Genomic DNA, 17,321 nt, shown 5'->3' on the forward strand with positions numbered 1-17,321 from the left:
AAACTTCCTAACTACTCCCTTTGCTTATTCATTTTCCCCTCTGAGTTCTGTGAGCATCTTTATCAGATTGGTTGCTTATCTCTACTTCATTTAATTCTTCTAGGGTTTTATCTTCATATTTCTCTGTTGCCTCATCTTGCCCAATGTGATATTTTTATTTCTACGTATTTGGTAGGTTGCTTTATGTTTCTTGATCTTGGAAAATAGGCCTTGTGTAGGAAACATCTTATGGATCCCAGCAAGGTGCTCTCCTCTGGTCACCAGAGCTATATGCTTTAGGAGTGCCCTCTTTGTGGGCTGCGTGGGTTTTTATGTTGTGGTGGGGCTGACTAGTGTGGAAATACTTGGAGATGTGACTGGCCCTTGGTCTGGTTGGCTGCCAGGCTCTTCCTTGTGTGGAGTCTACTGATAGGTGAGACTGGGTCCTGGTGTAGCAGACTGCATGTCCAGAGAAGTCCTTGTATTGGTATTGGCTATCAGGTGAGTGGTACCAGGACATAAAGTGCCTGGCTATGAAACTCTGGGGATCCTCAGGCTCATGTTGGCCTACTGTTGGGCAGAGCTGGGTCCCCAGGTATCTGGCTGCTGGGCTTGGGGTCCTAGCACTAGTATCAGTCTGCTGGTAGATGAGGTCAACTGTTGACATGGCTGGCTACGGAATCTGGGGTGAGCCAGAGCTGATCGCAGCATGCTGGTACATGGCACCAGATTCTGCTATGCTGCCTGAGGGGGCAAAATTGTTCTGAGCTTGTGTTTGCCTACTGTTGGGTGTGGCCAGGGTCCAGCATGCTGGTGGGTAATGGGTCTTGATTTGGCTGTCTATGAGGTGTGGTTGTCTGGGGCCTGGTGTCAGCCTGCTGGTGGAGGGGCCAATCCGACAGCTAGCCATGGTGGCCCCTGGGTCCTGGGGCTAGTAGACTCATTGGTGGATGGGGGTAGGTCCTGGGCTCTCTGGTGGATGGAGCTGAGTCCCAGGTTGGCTAGGTGCTCAGGGAATCCTATAGCAGTTGGCCTGCTGGTGGGTGGGGACCTGGCCTAGGGCATCTTACCCCTGGGCCAGGTCCTAACACTAATAAGCTAGAAGGAGGATTTCAAAATGGTGCTTAACAGCATCAGTGTCTTCATGGTGAAATGAGCTTCCAAAAAGTGTCGCTGCCAGAGTCTGTGGCCCCAGGGTGAGTTTCAATTGACTTTTGCCTCTCTAGGAGGCTCTCCAATATTTAACAAGAGGGTCTGACACAGGGCCTTTTCAACTTACTGCTTTTGCCCTGGGTCTCAGGGTGTGTGAGATTTTGTGTACATCCTTTAAGAGTGGAGTCTTTATTTCCCACACTCCTCTGGCTCTCCTAAAAGTAAGCCTCACTGGTTTTCAAAGGCAAATGTTCTGGGGGCCTGTTTTTCTGGTGCACGACTCCTGGTCTTGGGAGCTCAGTGTGGGGCTCAGACCTCGTGCTCCTTGGGGGGAGTTTTTGTAATTATAATTATCGTCTCATCTGTGAGTTGCCTAACTGGACTGTGGATCTTGACTGTACTGTATCTATGCCTCTGTATCTATGCCTCTCCTACCTGTCTTTTTTTTAGCTGGTTCTGGTTCTTAGCTGGTACAGAAGATGTTTTCTGCTAGTCTTCAGGTGACTTTCATGGAAAATCGCTCTGTAAATAGTTGTAGCTTTGGCGTGCCTTTGGAAGGAGGTGAGCTCAGGGTTTTCCTACTCCATCATCTTGGCCACTTCTCTCTCTAGCAGAAGAAAGATGGACCAGGGATACTGTGAAATCTTGATCTTGATCTGAATGACTGTAAACTTAAAAAATAATTACAACTGTATCACAGTACAGCATATATTGTCTGTAGAATGGTGACATACTGAAAGATATCTTGTAAGTGAACAGAAGCCGGGAGCTTAGAGAGTGGTTAGAAGTGGAAATTTGAGAGTCATCAACAGAGATGCAGAAGATGAATTAATTTAACCAATATACATTGAGCACTTACATATGCTGGGTAATCTCTTTAGGCATATGCATAAAATTTTGAGCATTAGCACATGTTACTACCTTTAGAGTTCATATCTAGGCACTAGAGCTTTAGAGACAACAGGGAGACTGATTAGAAGGGATATTCTGATACTAATAATTAAAAGGATATGCTTATTCATGTAAATACAACTTTTAAGTTTCCTAGGCATTGAATTGTAATTTTGTCATTGAACTGAAATCTGTAACAGCCGTTCAAAAATAGCAATGTCATATCTAAACGTTTTGTGGGACCTTAAAAAATAAGGCATTTAAATTTAAACATGAACTAAAAAATGAAGCAAGTCCTGTCATAATTTGACAGGCATAATCACTTATCCTTTAAGGCAAACAGTAACCTAATAGTAAGATGCTAATAGCGTCTTGGTGCAGGTGTTGCTAATTAGCTGTTGGATTAAACTGAATCGTATTCTCTTTTACCTGTGCTTAATGTTTGTGCAGAATGCAAATATGAACTGTAAGCTGAAGTGTTTTAAGTGCCAGCTTTGGCTCATGGATTGACCTTGAAGCAATGAGAATTTTGAATTGGGCAATAATCATGGCTTAATTGTAGCTTAGAGCTTAGTCAGACTCCTGGTTCTCCTCTTGATGGTCAAGGGTTGCTCTCAGATAGGAAGTTTAGTTAATTTGGGCTCTGGTCAAGTGGCTAGGTGAGAAGACAGAGTCATTTCTTATTCTTTTCATATTCATTTCTAGCAGTTGGACTGCTCTGAGAGAAATGGTAGGCAGCAATTACTAGTATAATTAGGGATCATACATTTGTTTATTTAGCAAATATTTATTGAGTGCCTACCATGTTCCTGCACTCAGCATATGGTTCAGTTCAGTTCAGTTGCTCAGTCATGTCTGACTCTTTGTGACCCCATGAATTGCAGCATGCCAGGCCTCCCTGTCCACCACCAACTCCCGGAGTTCACTCAAACTCATGTCCATCGAGTCGGCGATGCCATCCAGCCATCTCATCCTCTGTTGTCCCCTTCTCCTCCTGCCCCCAATCCCTCCTAGCATCAGGGTCTTTTCCAATGAGTCAACTCTTCACATGAGGTGGCCAAAGTATTGGAGTTGCAGCTTTAGCATCAGTCCTTCCAATGAACACCCAGGACTGATCTCCTTTAGAATGGACTGGTTGGATCTCCTTGCAGTCCAAGGGACTCTCAAGAGTCCAACACCACAGTTCAAAAGCATCAATTCTTCGGCGCTCAGCTTTCTTCACAGTCCAACTCTCACATCCATACATGACCACTGGAAAAACCATAGCCTTGACTAGATGGACCTTTGTTGGCAAAGTAATGTCTCTGCTTTTCAAAATGCTATCTAGGTTGGTCATAACTTTCCTTCCAAGGAGAAAGCGTCTTTTAATTTTATGGCTGCAATCACCATCTGCAGTGATTTTTGAGCCTCCCAAAATAAAGTCTGACACTGTTTCCATTGTTTCCCCATCTATTTGCCATGAAGTGATGGGACCAGATGCCATAATCTTCATTTTCTGAATGTTGAGCTTTAAGCCAAGTTTTTCACTCTCCCCTTTTACTTTCATCAAGAGTGATATAAATGTTTGTTGAATGAAATATAATCACTTGAGAGTTAAATAAAACCTTCTTGAAATAATTTGTAAATTTTGGGCTTACCTTAATGAGGAAATTAATTCTATTTGTGCAATTGAAGTATGGAAGAGATGCTGAAATAGTTTATTTTACTCCCCTACATTTTTTTCAGCCTCCTTTCAGTTAAGAGGGAGAAAATACTAGTCCTGGCTAATGTGATGTATCCCCTTCTGGGTTGAGACTGTGGGAATCCCAAGGAGGGAGGCTATGTCTTCTAGATGATGAAGAAGAAGATGGTGGAGCTATGTGGAAAGAAGCCGTTGCTGATTTCTGCTGGACATGTCACCTGCGGAGGAAAGAAACTCTTGTATTAAGAGAAACTGGGAGGTCAGTAAAGGATTTGGGGTTTGTTTTTTTCAGTGTCATGAAGTCTATCCTGACCAATAAGAACTATTGTATACTTTGTTTTTTAAAGGATTTTTATACTATATCAAAAAACCACAAAATAAAAAAGGGATCAGTTGATGAATATCTTAGAATTCTTTCCAGAATTTCTGCACCCTCAGCCATGAAGGTTGCCTATCACCTTGTTCTTCTCTGCTCAGTCTGCAGCTTGTTGAAGGATCATTGGAGATGACTCAAACTCTAGTTTTTAAGTCAAACTTGTTCTGCCAAATCCAAGACCCTGATTTATCCAAATTGTAGAAATATTCTTTGGCCACCCATCCACCAAAATACCTCCCCTTTGGATCAACAGCAGCTCTAATTGTTGATTCAGCCCTATCAAATTCTAAAACTATTCTTACTGCTTCATCATCAGGGGCACCAGGAATTTCAAACATTTTACAACTGTGCCATATTTTTCACACTCTTCCTTGATTTCAGCTTCCAAATCTTCATCTACCTCTCCTGCACCAACCATGTTCCTTAGTGTTGTGCTGTGCTTAGTTGCTCGGTCGCCTCCAACTCTTTGTGATCCCATGAACCACATGCCTGGCTCCTCTGTTCATGGGGATTCTCCAGGCAAGAAAACTGGAGTGGGTTGCCATGCCTTCCTCCATGTTCCTTAGTAGGACCACTTTAGTAGGCACAAGTATTTCAGTTAATCTATTTGAATCTGACTTCCTGGCTTCATCTTTCTGAGTGGTGTCACCCATGATGATTTTGCCTTCCCGCTTTCTGGTCTTCTCCTCCGACAGCATTGTGCTTAGGCCCTGCTCAGTCTTCCCAAGAAGCCATACTTCTGCATGATTTTCTGTGTTAGAGTTTGTGCACCGCCCCCGCCTCCCCCTGCTTGCCCCCCTCCAACCCGCCCCATGTTGGCAAGGAAGGAATTGCTGGAGCCAGTCGGGGATCTGGGTCTGTCTTGTTGCTCATACACTGGGGGAGAGATAGCAGCTTTGGAAGACTGGGAGCCGAATCTTGCATCTTCTTCATAAGGAAAGCCTCGGGATAACTCTTTGTCTTTCTCTACAAGAGAAGTGGGTGGTGCAATGGCAGCTCCGCTCATACTTCTCTCTCACTCATAATATTCATGTTCATCAATCTGGATCTCCTAACCTGAAAAACCCACTAGCTTCGTGTCTGGCTTTATGCCTGTTTTCTCTCTCTTCTGTCTTTCCACCTCCCGCTGCCCCTATCGCTCCTCTCTTTGGCCCCTCACTACTTTCTCATAATCATTAGGAAACACTGAATCATATTCCTCATCTGTAGGGATCAAAACTTCTCCTGCAGAAAATCCACTGGGAACAGGATCCTTGAGGCCCGTGGCTGTGTGTGGTGGGGTGTCCCGGATCTGCTGCTCATCTGAAGAGCCACCTTGCTTGAAGTCAATGGATGACTGCGGCAAGGACAGTACTTTGTATTGTCCCCTGGCTCTTTGCCTGAGTGAGAGCTGCCTTCTTCATTTGGAGTTGAGGCTGCAGAAGTTTGAAGTTTGGTGACCAACCTTCTGTTTTTTGAGTCACTATTCTCCACTCCCAGGTCTTTGTATACGGACATCTTCTTAGTTTAATGCCCACTGGATGGGTGGACGCTCCTGGCTGCGGCAGGGCACCTAGGCCCAGGTGCCCTGGACCTGGCGGGCTGGGTGCTCAGAGTCAGCCAGTGTACCTTTTATTGTAGAGAATTTGTTGTTGTTGTTGCCACACTGTGTATTGTAACAAAAGACTGTAGATAATTAAATGACCATTGCCAACAGGTAGCTTAGATAAAGTTTAGTATCCTGTACCATAGAATATCAACCAGCCATTTAAAAGAATGTGCTGATATGGAATTCTCTCTCAGATATGTTGTTACCAGAATAAAAGAAGATTCAGAACAGTGTTCACAGTTTCAATTAGTATAAAAAAGAGACTCTATCATCTACTTACATTATCTGCATGCACAAATGAACACATGTGGTCTTTTTTTATTGTAGTAAAATATACTCGATGGACGTGAGTCTCAGTGATCTCCGGGAGTTGGTGATGGACAGGGAGGCCTGGCGTGCTGCGATTCATGGGGTTGCAAAGAGTCAGACACGACTGAGCGACTGATCTGAAAATATACTTAATATAAAATTTAACCATTTTAGCTGTACTGTTTGGTAGAATGAAATATAATCACACTTGTGCAACTGTCACCATCATACATCTCCTGAACATTTTTCATCTTCTCAGATGGAAGTTGTGTTCCTATCAGACACTAATTCTTCATTTCCCTCTTACCCCAGCATCTGGTAACCATCATGCCACTTCCATTGCTGTGAGTTTGATTACTCTACGTATCTCATATATGTGGAATTATGCAGTATTTGTTCTTTTGTGATTGGCATAATACTTAGCATAATATCTTCAAGGCTCATCCATGTTGAGCATGTGTCAGATTATCTTTCCTTTTTAAAGCTGAATAATATTCCCATCATATGTATGTATGACATTTTGTTTATCCAATCATCTCTTAGTCAATACTTAGATTGCTTCCACCATTTTGCCACTGTGAATAATGCTGCTTTGAACACGAGCATACGAATGTCTGTTCAGATCCCTGTTTTCAGTTTGTTCAGGTGTATACCCAGAAGTGGAACTGCTAGATCATATGGTAATTCTATGTCTACTTTTTAAGGAACACTTTCTTGTTTTCCATAGCAGTTGCACTATTTATATCCTCACTAGCAAGCGTTCTGATTTTTCAACATCCTCACCAGCACTTGTTATTTTCTGTTTTTCTCTTTTGATGATAGGCCTCCTAATGGGTGTGAAGTGGCATTTTGTGATTTTTATTTGCATTTCTCTAGATTATAAATTGAGACAATTTAAAAGTTATACATGATGATAAGACCCTGAGTATTTTATTAAGCTATGGAGTAATAAAATTTTTGTTATTCTCTAAATTATTTTTTTTTGAAGATAAAACTGAACTTGAAAAAGTTGCATTTCCTTTTTTTAAAAAAATCTTTTCAGCTTTACTGAGGCATAATTATAAAAAATTGTATATATTTAAGGTATTCAACATTGGTTCATATAAATATACATTGTGAAATGCTCACCACAATTAAGCTAATTAGTATTTATTATCTCATATAGTTACCTTTTTTTTTTAAATCCCTCCACCCTTCTTTTGTCTGGTAACCACTGGTTTGTTCTCTGTATCTATGATTCTGTTTCTATTTAGTTATGTTTGTTTATTTTTGTTTTTAGGATTCCACATATAAGTGAAATCATATGGTATTTTTTTTTCTGTCTGACTTATTTTACTTAGTATAATACATTCTAGGTCCATCCATGTTGTTGCAAATGGCAAGATTTCATTCTTTTCAGTGGCTAAGTAATATTCCATCCTATATCTACATCAACCACATCTTCTTTACCCATTCATCTATCAATGGACACTGAGATTGCTCCCATATCATGGCTATTGTAAATAATGTAATGAACATGGGGTGCATATATTTTTTTCAAATTAGCGTTTTCATTTTCCTTAAAAATATACTTAGAGATAGAATGGTTGGATCATGTGGTAGTTCTACTTTTCTGTTTTTGAGGGCCTTCTATACTGTTTTCCATAGTGGATATACCAATTTACATTCCCACCAAAAGGGCAGGAAGGTTCCCCTTTCCCAAGGCAATATACAGAGTCAGTGCAGTCCTTATCAAAATACCAATGGCATTTTCAAAGATTAGAACAAATACTTTAAAAATTTGTATGGAAACACAAAATACCCAGAATACTGTAATCAATCTTTAGAAAGAAGTATGAAATAGGAAGTATCGAACTCCCTGATTTCAAACTAAACTGCAAAGCTAGAGTAATCAAAATAATCTAGTACTGGCGCAAATGCAGACACATAGATCAAAGGTACAGAAGAGAGCCCAGAAATAAACCCACGTTTATATGATCAATTAATCTATGACCAAGGAGCCAAGAATATACAGTGGAGAAAAGACAGCCTCTTCATAAATGGTATTGGGAAAACTGAACCGCATGCAAACAAATCAAATTGGCTACTTTCTTGTATCATGTACAAAAATAAACTCAAAATGGCTTAGAGACTTACATGTAAGACCTGAAGCCGTAAAACTCCCAGAATAAAACACAGGCAATAAGGTCTTTAACACTGGTCTTAGCAATATTTTTTGGATATGTCTCCTCAAACAGAGGAAACAAAAATAAACAGATGGGACTACATCAAACTAACAAGCTTTTGCACAGTGAAAGAAACCACCAACAAATGAAAACTTTAGATGAGAGAAAATATTTGCAAATAATATATTTGATAAGAGATCAACATCCAAAATGCACAAAGAACTCATATAACTCAGGATCAAAAGACCAAATAACCCAATTAAACAATGGTCAGAGGATGTGACTAAGACATTTTTCCAAAGAAGACATGCAGATGGCCAATAGGCACACACATAAAAAATGTTCACCATCACTAAATATCAGGGAAATGCAAATCAAAATCACAGAGATACCACCTCACGCCTGTCAGATTAGCTATCATCAGAAAGATAACAAATTACCTTTTCTTTGTCACCTTCTTCAGATGCAGAATAATGGCTGCTATTTAAATAATTTTTATTTGCAATTTTGACACATGAAGTTTCTCACATTTTCCTTAACATATGCTGCTGCTGCTGCTGCAGCATCGCTTCAGTCATGTCCGACTCTGTGCGACCCCATAGATGGCAGCCTACCAGGCTCCCCCATCCCTGGGATTCTCCAGGCAAGAATTCTGGAGTGGGTTGCCATTTCCTTCTCAAATGCAGGAAAGTGAAAAGTGAAAGCGAACTCGCTCAGTCGTGTCCGACTCTCAGCGACGCTATGGACTGCAGCCTTCCAGGCTCTTCTGTCCATGGGATTTTCCAGGCAAGAGTACTGGAGTGGGGTGCCATCACCTTCTCTGAGTCAGGCTACTTGAGTTCAAAGTCTGGCTCTGCTACTTACTAGCTGTGTGACTTTGGACAAGCTACATAAACTTTCTATGCTTCAGTTTACTCTTCTGTAAAATAGGAATAATATTGGCACCTAACTCAGAGAGGTATTATGAACATTAAAAAAATAAATATATGTAAATCACTTGGAACAATTCTTGGGACATAGTAAATATTAAATGTATTAGTCATTATTACAGTTAAGATTAAATATGAATCATTTGGTAACAGTGCAGCATATATTTACATGTATTTGGAAAATATGTTGACACTGTTATTTAGATCTCAAGCAAGGAAGTAAAATAGTTTATTCATTATGGCCTCTGGAGAAGAGTCTATGGCTTCGAATGAAAGGATTTATCTGGTTTGTGTTAGTCAATAAAAAGTAGCTGAAAGTCACCTTTAGTACTTCTCTTCAAAGTAACTAATCTTTTGGTTCCATGGGGCCTTGAATCAATGGTTGCAGATCAATATTTTCTATATACAATTATTGTTTCCTTTCACCTTCTACACGATGGGCTGAAAATCAGCACACTGTAGACTGCGAAAATCAATGGGGTACATTTGTGATTTAGAGAACACTGGATAGGAGATGTATGTCTTTTTGGAAAACACATACAAAGGAAATTATGTAAGCACTTTCTCAGAGGAATCCTAGGTAATTACTGGGTGAATTTGTGATCCAACAGGTTTCTCCTCAATTACACCTGGAGAACACATCAATTCATTTACCTTGTGGTAAACAATCTGCCTCAGGCATCCAAATAAAGACACCAAGATTGTCCCTTTTAGAGTAATTGGCTCTGGTGGACCCAAACTCAGGATTTACAAATGGTTTCTCATTTCTGGCCCATTTGGTCTTGATTTTTAGGGGCAATTACTACTTACTGCTTTGAAGGGAATCTTATTTTCAGCAGTCTCAAGGAAACACGTTTGAATGGTTTGAGCTTTCTGTGTTAGTGGAACCAGATGAATTGCTATCAAAAGCTAATCCATGTAGTGAATTATGTCTTTTTAACAACATGTACTCCCTCTGGGGCAATTAAAAAAGCTGTGCCATGGTTTTAAAGTCAGGACCTCCAGAGTGTTGGTTGGCCCTTGTACTGGGAGTTAGCTCTGCAATAGCTTTCAAGAAATAAACGCATTTCTGTGGTTTGGATGGGGAATGGACTTTAGTGTTGTACTCTGAATCTCCGCATGCTGTTTACTGGTGCAGTCTGTGGTGGGATAGACATGCTGTGAGTTTTTCTCACGTGGATGACCACTTCTTTCAAACAGGAAAAAGGCTGAGAGGAAGAATTTGTATTTTTATTTTATGAATCTACTAGAATGTTCACAATGGGTTGATTATATTATTATTTGCAAAATAGATTCACACAATTTAGAAAACTTATCCTTCATTGTGTTATTATCAGCTAGCATCTGAGCTAGTTCAAGCTCTGCCACATTCTAGTCAAGACATTGGGCAACTCATCCATTCAGTCATTTTTGTGCAAATACACCACATGTCAAGCGGCAACTAGGTTCTGGGGATATAGTAGGGAACAAAATTAAATCTATTCCTTTATGAATCTTATCTAACTGGGAAAAGTGGTTTGTTCTAATCTTGTCAGGATGCCATAATGACATACCATGAACTGGGTGGTTTCAACAACAGAAACTTACGTTTTCACAGTTCTGGAAGCTAGGAAGTTCAAAATCAAGGGGTGGGCAGAGTCAGTTCCTGGCAAAGCCCTCTTTCTGACTTGCAGATGATTGCCTTCTAGCTATGTCCTCACAGGGCAGAGAAAGAGGAGGCCAGCTCTCAGTTGTCTCTTCTTATAAGAATGTTAATCTTATAAGAGAGTGAGACCTCACTCTCATGACCTCATCTAACCCTGATTACCTCTCAAAGGATCTGTCTACTTTGGGGGTCAGGGCTTCAACATAGGAACTTAGACACAATGCAGTTCACAGTAGCGAAATAGAATACCACATAAATACATAATAGTCTGATGGGGATATACATCAAGGGCAGAGCTTATGGGGTTGCTGCTTTATGTAAGGTGGTCAGGATGAACCTTTGTGATAAAAAAAACTCTTGACTACTCTGAGTGAAATGGAGTCATTGTAGAATTCTGAGCAGAGAAGTGATGTGATCTAATGTATGTTGTATGCTTTAGACGCAGCCCTCTGCATACTGTACTGTAAATAGATTTGGGATGGAATAGGAGATAACTGCAGTAATTTAGATTGGTGCTTACACAGGGTTACAGAGGTGGAGGTGATGAGATGTGGACAGATTCTTCTTGAGCATAGAGCTGATAGGATTTGGTGTGCATGGACTTTGGCATGAGGGAAAATAAAAAATGACTGTTGATATAAGCAACTGAAAAAGTAGAGTTGTTATTTATTGGGAAGTGGGAGGCTGAGGGATAACTTTTCTTGGGGGTAATCAAGAGTTTGGTTGGGCCTATTAGACATGTGAACAGAGAAGAGGGCATTGGGGTACATGAATTATGAGTGTTGGGGCATCTGAACTGGAGATGCATATTTGGGAGTCATCAGTACACAGATATCATTTAAAGTTATAAGATCGGATGAGATGAGCAAGGAGATCCCAGGACAGATCTCTGGGAAACAAAGAGGAAGTATCAAAAAAGAGTGAGAAAGATAAACTAGGTAAAAGATGAGCCAAAAGAAAGTGCTATTTCAGAAATCAGGGGAAGAAAGTATTTTGAAAAGAAGGAAATAGCCAACTGTGTCTAATGCTAAAAGTTTTAGTAGAGGAAAAAGTGAAGTTCTGTATACTAGGTTGTCCATTCCCAACTCTGCACCATGTAAAGCTAGAACTACATTTCTCCAAATCCCTTTCCCTGTAAGGAGAGAGCTGGGCAAGAGAGAAACTTGTATAAAGATCTCAAATGTGAAAGCAACAGCCATTATTCACAGGAAGTCGGGGGCGACTCGGGATGGCTCAGCAGGTTTCTCTAGAGCTCCCCCTGCTGGTTGTGATGGCCACAAGCCCTCGGGCTTCCCCCTGTGTGTAGCTCTGCCACTTCTCTACTATCGCTTTAGTTTGTCAAGGTTGTTAGTCACTCTTTTTCTTCTTTTTCAGCTGCAGACTTTAATTCCTATGAAAAACTCCTTACTTCTTAAAACTTGTAGTGGCTCTGTTCTCTGACCAAACCCAGACTGATAAATCCTGCTTGGATCTTTATGGAGTCACTTTAAATATGTTAGCTACTTCTTGGGACTAATTAAAAAGGCACTGCGGCCCCTGAAGGGCTTTTGTAAATTCTTCTTTTATGTTGCTCCCAGAAATCCTGAAATGGGTCAAGGAAGAGCAGTAATTAAGTAAACCTGAAGGCTACATACACAATAATTTCTGTTGGAGGAAGAGGTCTCCCTGCCCTGGAGAATTCACTCATTTCCCTCGACTCTTCTGTGCTGGACCTGCCAGCAACATGCCCTGAATTTGATTTGAGCATCTCCTCACTGTCAAGTAAATGCCTGAAAAGTTTAGGTTCCTCTTCTCATTAATATCATATATTTTTTTCTATCAGAAAGTTAAAGCACACTTGACTATTAAATCTCCTTTGTGCTGTTCAAACACAGTACAGAAAGTGAATTTTCCTTCCTCTCATCAGCATGATAAATCACAAAGTCCCACTATGATATTATGATTTATAAGAAATGTATATTTGAGTATTCAGATAAATATATTTTTCATACGTATTTGATCTTCATCCACAGCTCCCCAAACCCTTGGGATTTCCTAAGTATTGAGAGTAATAAAAGTATCTTTTGTTATGTGAATGAAGTGACCTCTGGCAGTACCTGAGAATGGAGGCTATTTGCCATGGATCTTCCCCACCCAGGGACTGAATCGAACTCATGTTCCCTGTGTCTCCTGCACTGGCAGGCAGATTCTTTACCACTATGCCACCTGGGAAGCCCTAGTCCCTCACTAAGTGACATATTGTTTTAAAATATTTTCCTATTAAATACAATACTAGAATGAATGATCTTTGTATCATTTGGAAAGACAATACATTTATTTTGCATTTCAAACTGAAGGAATTCAACATAGAACACTGGTTAGAAAGGTCTTAGAAAGATTGGAATAGCAAAAGTTAGAAAATTTAGATGACTCTGGAAAAAATGGAAGATAGTGTGACAAGCTGAGATCAGCAGGCACCTGAATATCCCTGGAGTTGAGACCCACACCAGCAGCTGTTCTGTTGGAGACTGCTGCTGACCAATTGCTGCTGAGTCTGTGCACCTAGGTCAGCACTGAAATGGCTGAAAAGATGCTTCTTAGGGTACTAAGTTCGGAATTCTGCTGCCATGACAGTATCTGTCAGCCACCAGCAGTAACTACCACATTGCCAGAGCCAGAAGTAGAAAGTTTGCCTTTTTTTCTCTGACCTTCTCAGTACCTTCCAGAGTCTCTTACTGACAGAACCAAATGGGAAGCCAGAAAATGCAGTTTGCACACTACCAGTCTCAGGAACACAGAACATATTGTAGAAGGTGGGTGAGGGTCTGAGAATAACTAGCACAGTCTACGCCTTAGAATTCTCAGCTCTCACAAAGGTCCTTCTACCCCAAATTGCCTTCTGTAAATAAATTTATAGGACAAATTCCTCAAGTGGAATTGTCCAGCCAATGGGAAACATACTTTGAAAATCTGAAAGATAGAACAAAATTACTCTCCTTAGAGGAGTATTTGAGAGTACTTATTTTTCCATGCCCTTACCAAATCCATGTACCTGCCCATTTGGAAGAACTGGTCAATCTCTAAATCCATATCAATCATACACCAAAGCCTTTGTTCTCAGGAAATACCATGCTTATCACCCATAAGAAAATCATTCTTAAAAATGCCTGAAATCCACCTAATTAGAGACTTGTGGTTAATAATATGAAAATAAATACACACCTGGAAGGGTCAAGGCTATCTATCATTCATTCACACAGTCCTTTCAATTAGATCAACAGCTTGCTATCTTAAATGGAGGTGGGAAGACTGGAAAGGTATTCATATACATGGCTAAAAGGTTTTACAACCAATTTCCAATGTATGGGAAAGGAGTTCCCACCCCAGCAAGCAGTTCTCTGACAGCAGCTGAGTGTCCTACAATTCAGTTCGATTCTGACACTATCATCTGGGAGGTAGAGTCAGATCCAACAGCCTAAGGGCTTAGTCTTATAAGATGGCACTCTCCCCTGCCCCCTCTTCCTTAACAATTCCCCTTTGGATGCAAGTGGCAACTCCGGATTGTCACCTGTGCTTCTGACAGACTAGCTACAGATCCAAGGTTCCAGTGGTCATCCCCACCACCGCCTCCCCCCCCCCCACCCAGAGCCAATTTATTTGCTGGAGTGGCACTCCGAATTCAGAGAACATTTCACTTACTAGATATGGAAGAGATCCATAGGGTGAGGTGTGGGGAAATGTCTTGGATCTTCCATGCCCTCTCCAGGAGTGCTACTCTTCCCAATAACTATGTGTACACCAATGCCAAAGCTCTCCAAATCCTGTCTTTTCTGTTTTTGTTTTTGTTTTTTTTTAAATGGAGGCTTTATTACAATACATAAGCATGATTGATTGAATTTAATCTCTAGCCCCTCCCCCTTCCTGAAGGTCTCATAGTGGGACTGAAAGTTCCAACTCTCTGATCACCTGGCTTGTTCTCTAGGCAACCAGTCTCCATGCTTAGGTGGGGTCCTATGCTGTGCTGCACTAAATCACTCAGTTGAGTCCTACTCTTTGCGACCCTGAACTGCAGCCCAGCAGGCCCCTCTGTACATGGGATTCTCCTGGCAAGAATACTGGAGTGGGTTGCCATGCCCTTCTCCAGGGGATCTTCCCAACCCAGGGACTGAACCTGTACCTCTAAAGTCTCCTGGCAGGCAGGCTCCTTATCACTAGCACCACCTAGGAAGCTCTAGGTGGGGTCCAAAAGCCACCTAATTAACACAAGAGACACCTTAATCCCCCTCACCTCTTAGGAAATTACAAGGTTTTTAGAAGCTCTAAAGTGCCAGAAATGGGAATGAAGACCAATATATTATCTTATTATAAATCACAATATCACATTTGTCTAGGACTGATTCTGCAGTGACTGGAAGTGGGGAGTAATTCTGTAGAGCTGGATGGGAGGCTGGATGTCATCTAATCAAAAGCTTTATTGTGCCGATGAAGAAAGAGGCCTGAAGAGGTGAAATCACTGGTGAACAGAAGCATAGTTGGAGCCAAAGGAGGCTGGGGAGGACTGGACTCCATGTAGATGGATGAAGCATGTCATGTATTTAGGGAACCAACACATATTTTCTAGTGGAAGATGAAATATTTAACAAAAATATTTATTATTCATTGTGAGAAAAATAAAGACTGTTGGATTTAGTTTATGACTTAGTATTGTTTTAATTTTTAATTACATATTGGTGAAGGGGTAACATTTGCTATTTATGGTCTCTGTAGGTCTTATTTCAGTCTGAAATATAGGTCTCTTGAGTCCTAATTCCTTGTTCCTCCACCATGTTCCTCCTCAATGTGCTGTCTCTGAGCATCACTAGAAATGATAATCTACCAGAAAAAATGACATTTCTAGCACTTCTGTATTTATTTTGATCTTAAGTGAAATGAGCAATGAAATCCATGCATCATCTATAATTTATTTAAAACAAAGTTTCAGAATTCTAAACATTCAGTTGGATTAAAAACATCATATATTTCAAAAATGAAATTATAAACCTAGAAACCCTCAAGTAACATATACATTTATGAAAATAAATAGGCATTATAATAGTATAAATTATTAAAAGATGAAATATATAAAATAATGCCTTATTTAAATGGGCTTTTTAGAAAAGGAAGAAAATTAAATTAGTCACAAAATAGAAAATCAAGTATCTAGTGTAATATATAGTTCTTTTAAGAAGTACCAGCTTAAAAGAAATGAGGTCAACAGTATCATTATTCAGTTGCAAGTCTGTGTTTATACAAATTTCTCCAGCTGCTGCTGCTGCTCTTTCATGATTCTGTACATGTCAGAAGTGGAGAAGCAAGCTGGAAGCTAAACCCAGACATTTGCTTCTTTTGACTCTTTTATCTTCAAATAATCCCATCTCTTTGAGGAGTACTTTTTGACGATTTTTGAGAGTGACAATCTCTTTGTTATGGTGAGCTACGATATTTTGTTTGGAAGAAAGCATTTCGGGTTGTCTTTGTCTTTTTTAGTGTCTTGGAGTCACTGTCTTGGAGGGATCTGTATCAGTTTCAGTACTGACACATTCAGATTTCCCTTGTTTAGAAAATCTTTGAATTGGAAGACTAATTCTTTCTGTGAAAACTTTGCAATTGCACATTTGCTTGCTTATCGCACCCTTTTGGGTGTGGTCTTGCCCAGGTTTTAAAAACAAGCACAGATATGTCTTGTGGCACAAACTGAACAACTGAGTCGCTGGATTTTTGAATAAGTAAAGGATTCAGATTTCATATTTTTTCAAATATTGGAACGATATCATCCAGAACTAAATGCGCATTTTAGTACTTAAAAATAGCATAATAATAATAATAGATCCTGCAAATGGCGTCACAATGCCACTTTTTGATCCTTTTCCTGCCCCTTTTTAGCTTTCTGTTTCCTGGGCTTGTGATTCTGGTTTGTATAATCAGGTATTAATGTCAAGTGCATGATAAACTATGCAGACTTGTGAGTTGGCTTGAGAACTTACCCACTTTTTTAGTTCTTTGAGGAGGTACTTTCTTACCTTCAAGCAACTGCCATAAAAATGGACGTTTGCAATATAGTATGTCTATTACCTAATTTAATTGCAGTTCTTATCTATATTATAACAAAAAAGGTTTGACAGAAAGTTAGTAAACAAGAATGAGAACTCTAAGTTCCAACACCCAAATTGATAGCCCTCACTGGAAGCTTATTTGAGTGGGCGTATTCTCCTAAGTGCTCTTTGATAAAACGCATGCAGCCAGCCAGGCACATTGCATAAACATGGCCTTGGCTGTGAACAAACTGCACGTACAAGGGATGATATTCCCTAGTCACACCCATGCTGGTGTACCTTTTCTTGAGTTTCCTGTTTTCTAAGTGATGTGTGAAATTGCTTTATTTAAAGTAAAAAATAGTCAACTAGCAGCGACTTAGCAGCAGCAGCAGCAGCAGCTTCTTATGGCTCAATCTATAATTTGTTTCATGAATACTATTTTTAGCATCTCGTTCTCTCCCAGTATTTTGGGTAATATTTATAATAAAAATAAAAATTGTTTATCTCTTACTGTCACTCCCATCTCAAGCTTTAGGAATAGAAATTTAATTAA

At 40.2% G+C, this 17,321-nt stretch overlaps 1 pseudogene; it reads right to left on the reverse strand.

Annotated features, from left to right (window-relative positions):
- Positions 1 to 4,232: 4,232 nt before the first annotated feature.
- Positions 4,233 to 5,576, reverse strand: LOC147371794 (splicing factor 45-like; annotated as a pseudogene).
- Positions 5,577 to 17,321: the final 11,745 nt, after the last annotated feature.

The sequence above is a fragment of the Bos grunniens genome, chromosome 5 (assembly GCF_055505025.1).
Source record: "Bos grunniens cultivar Pamir isolate PY7600 chromosome 5, Bosgru_T2T1.0, whole genome shotgun sequence".
In the NCBI taxonomy this organism is placed as follows: Eukaryota; Metazoa; Chordata; class Mammalia; order Artiodactyla; family Bovidae; genus Bos; species Bos grunniens.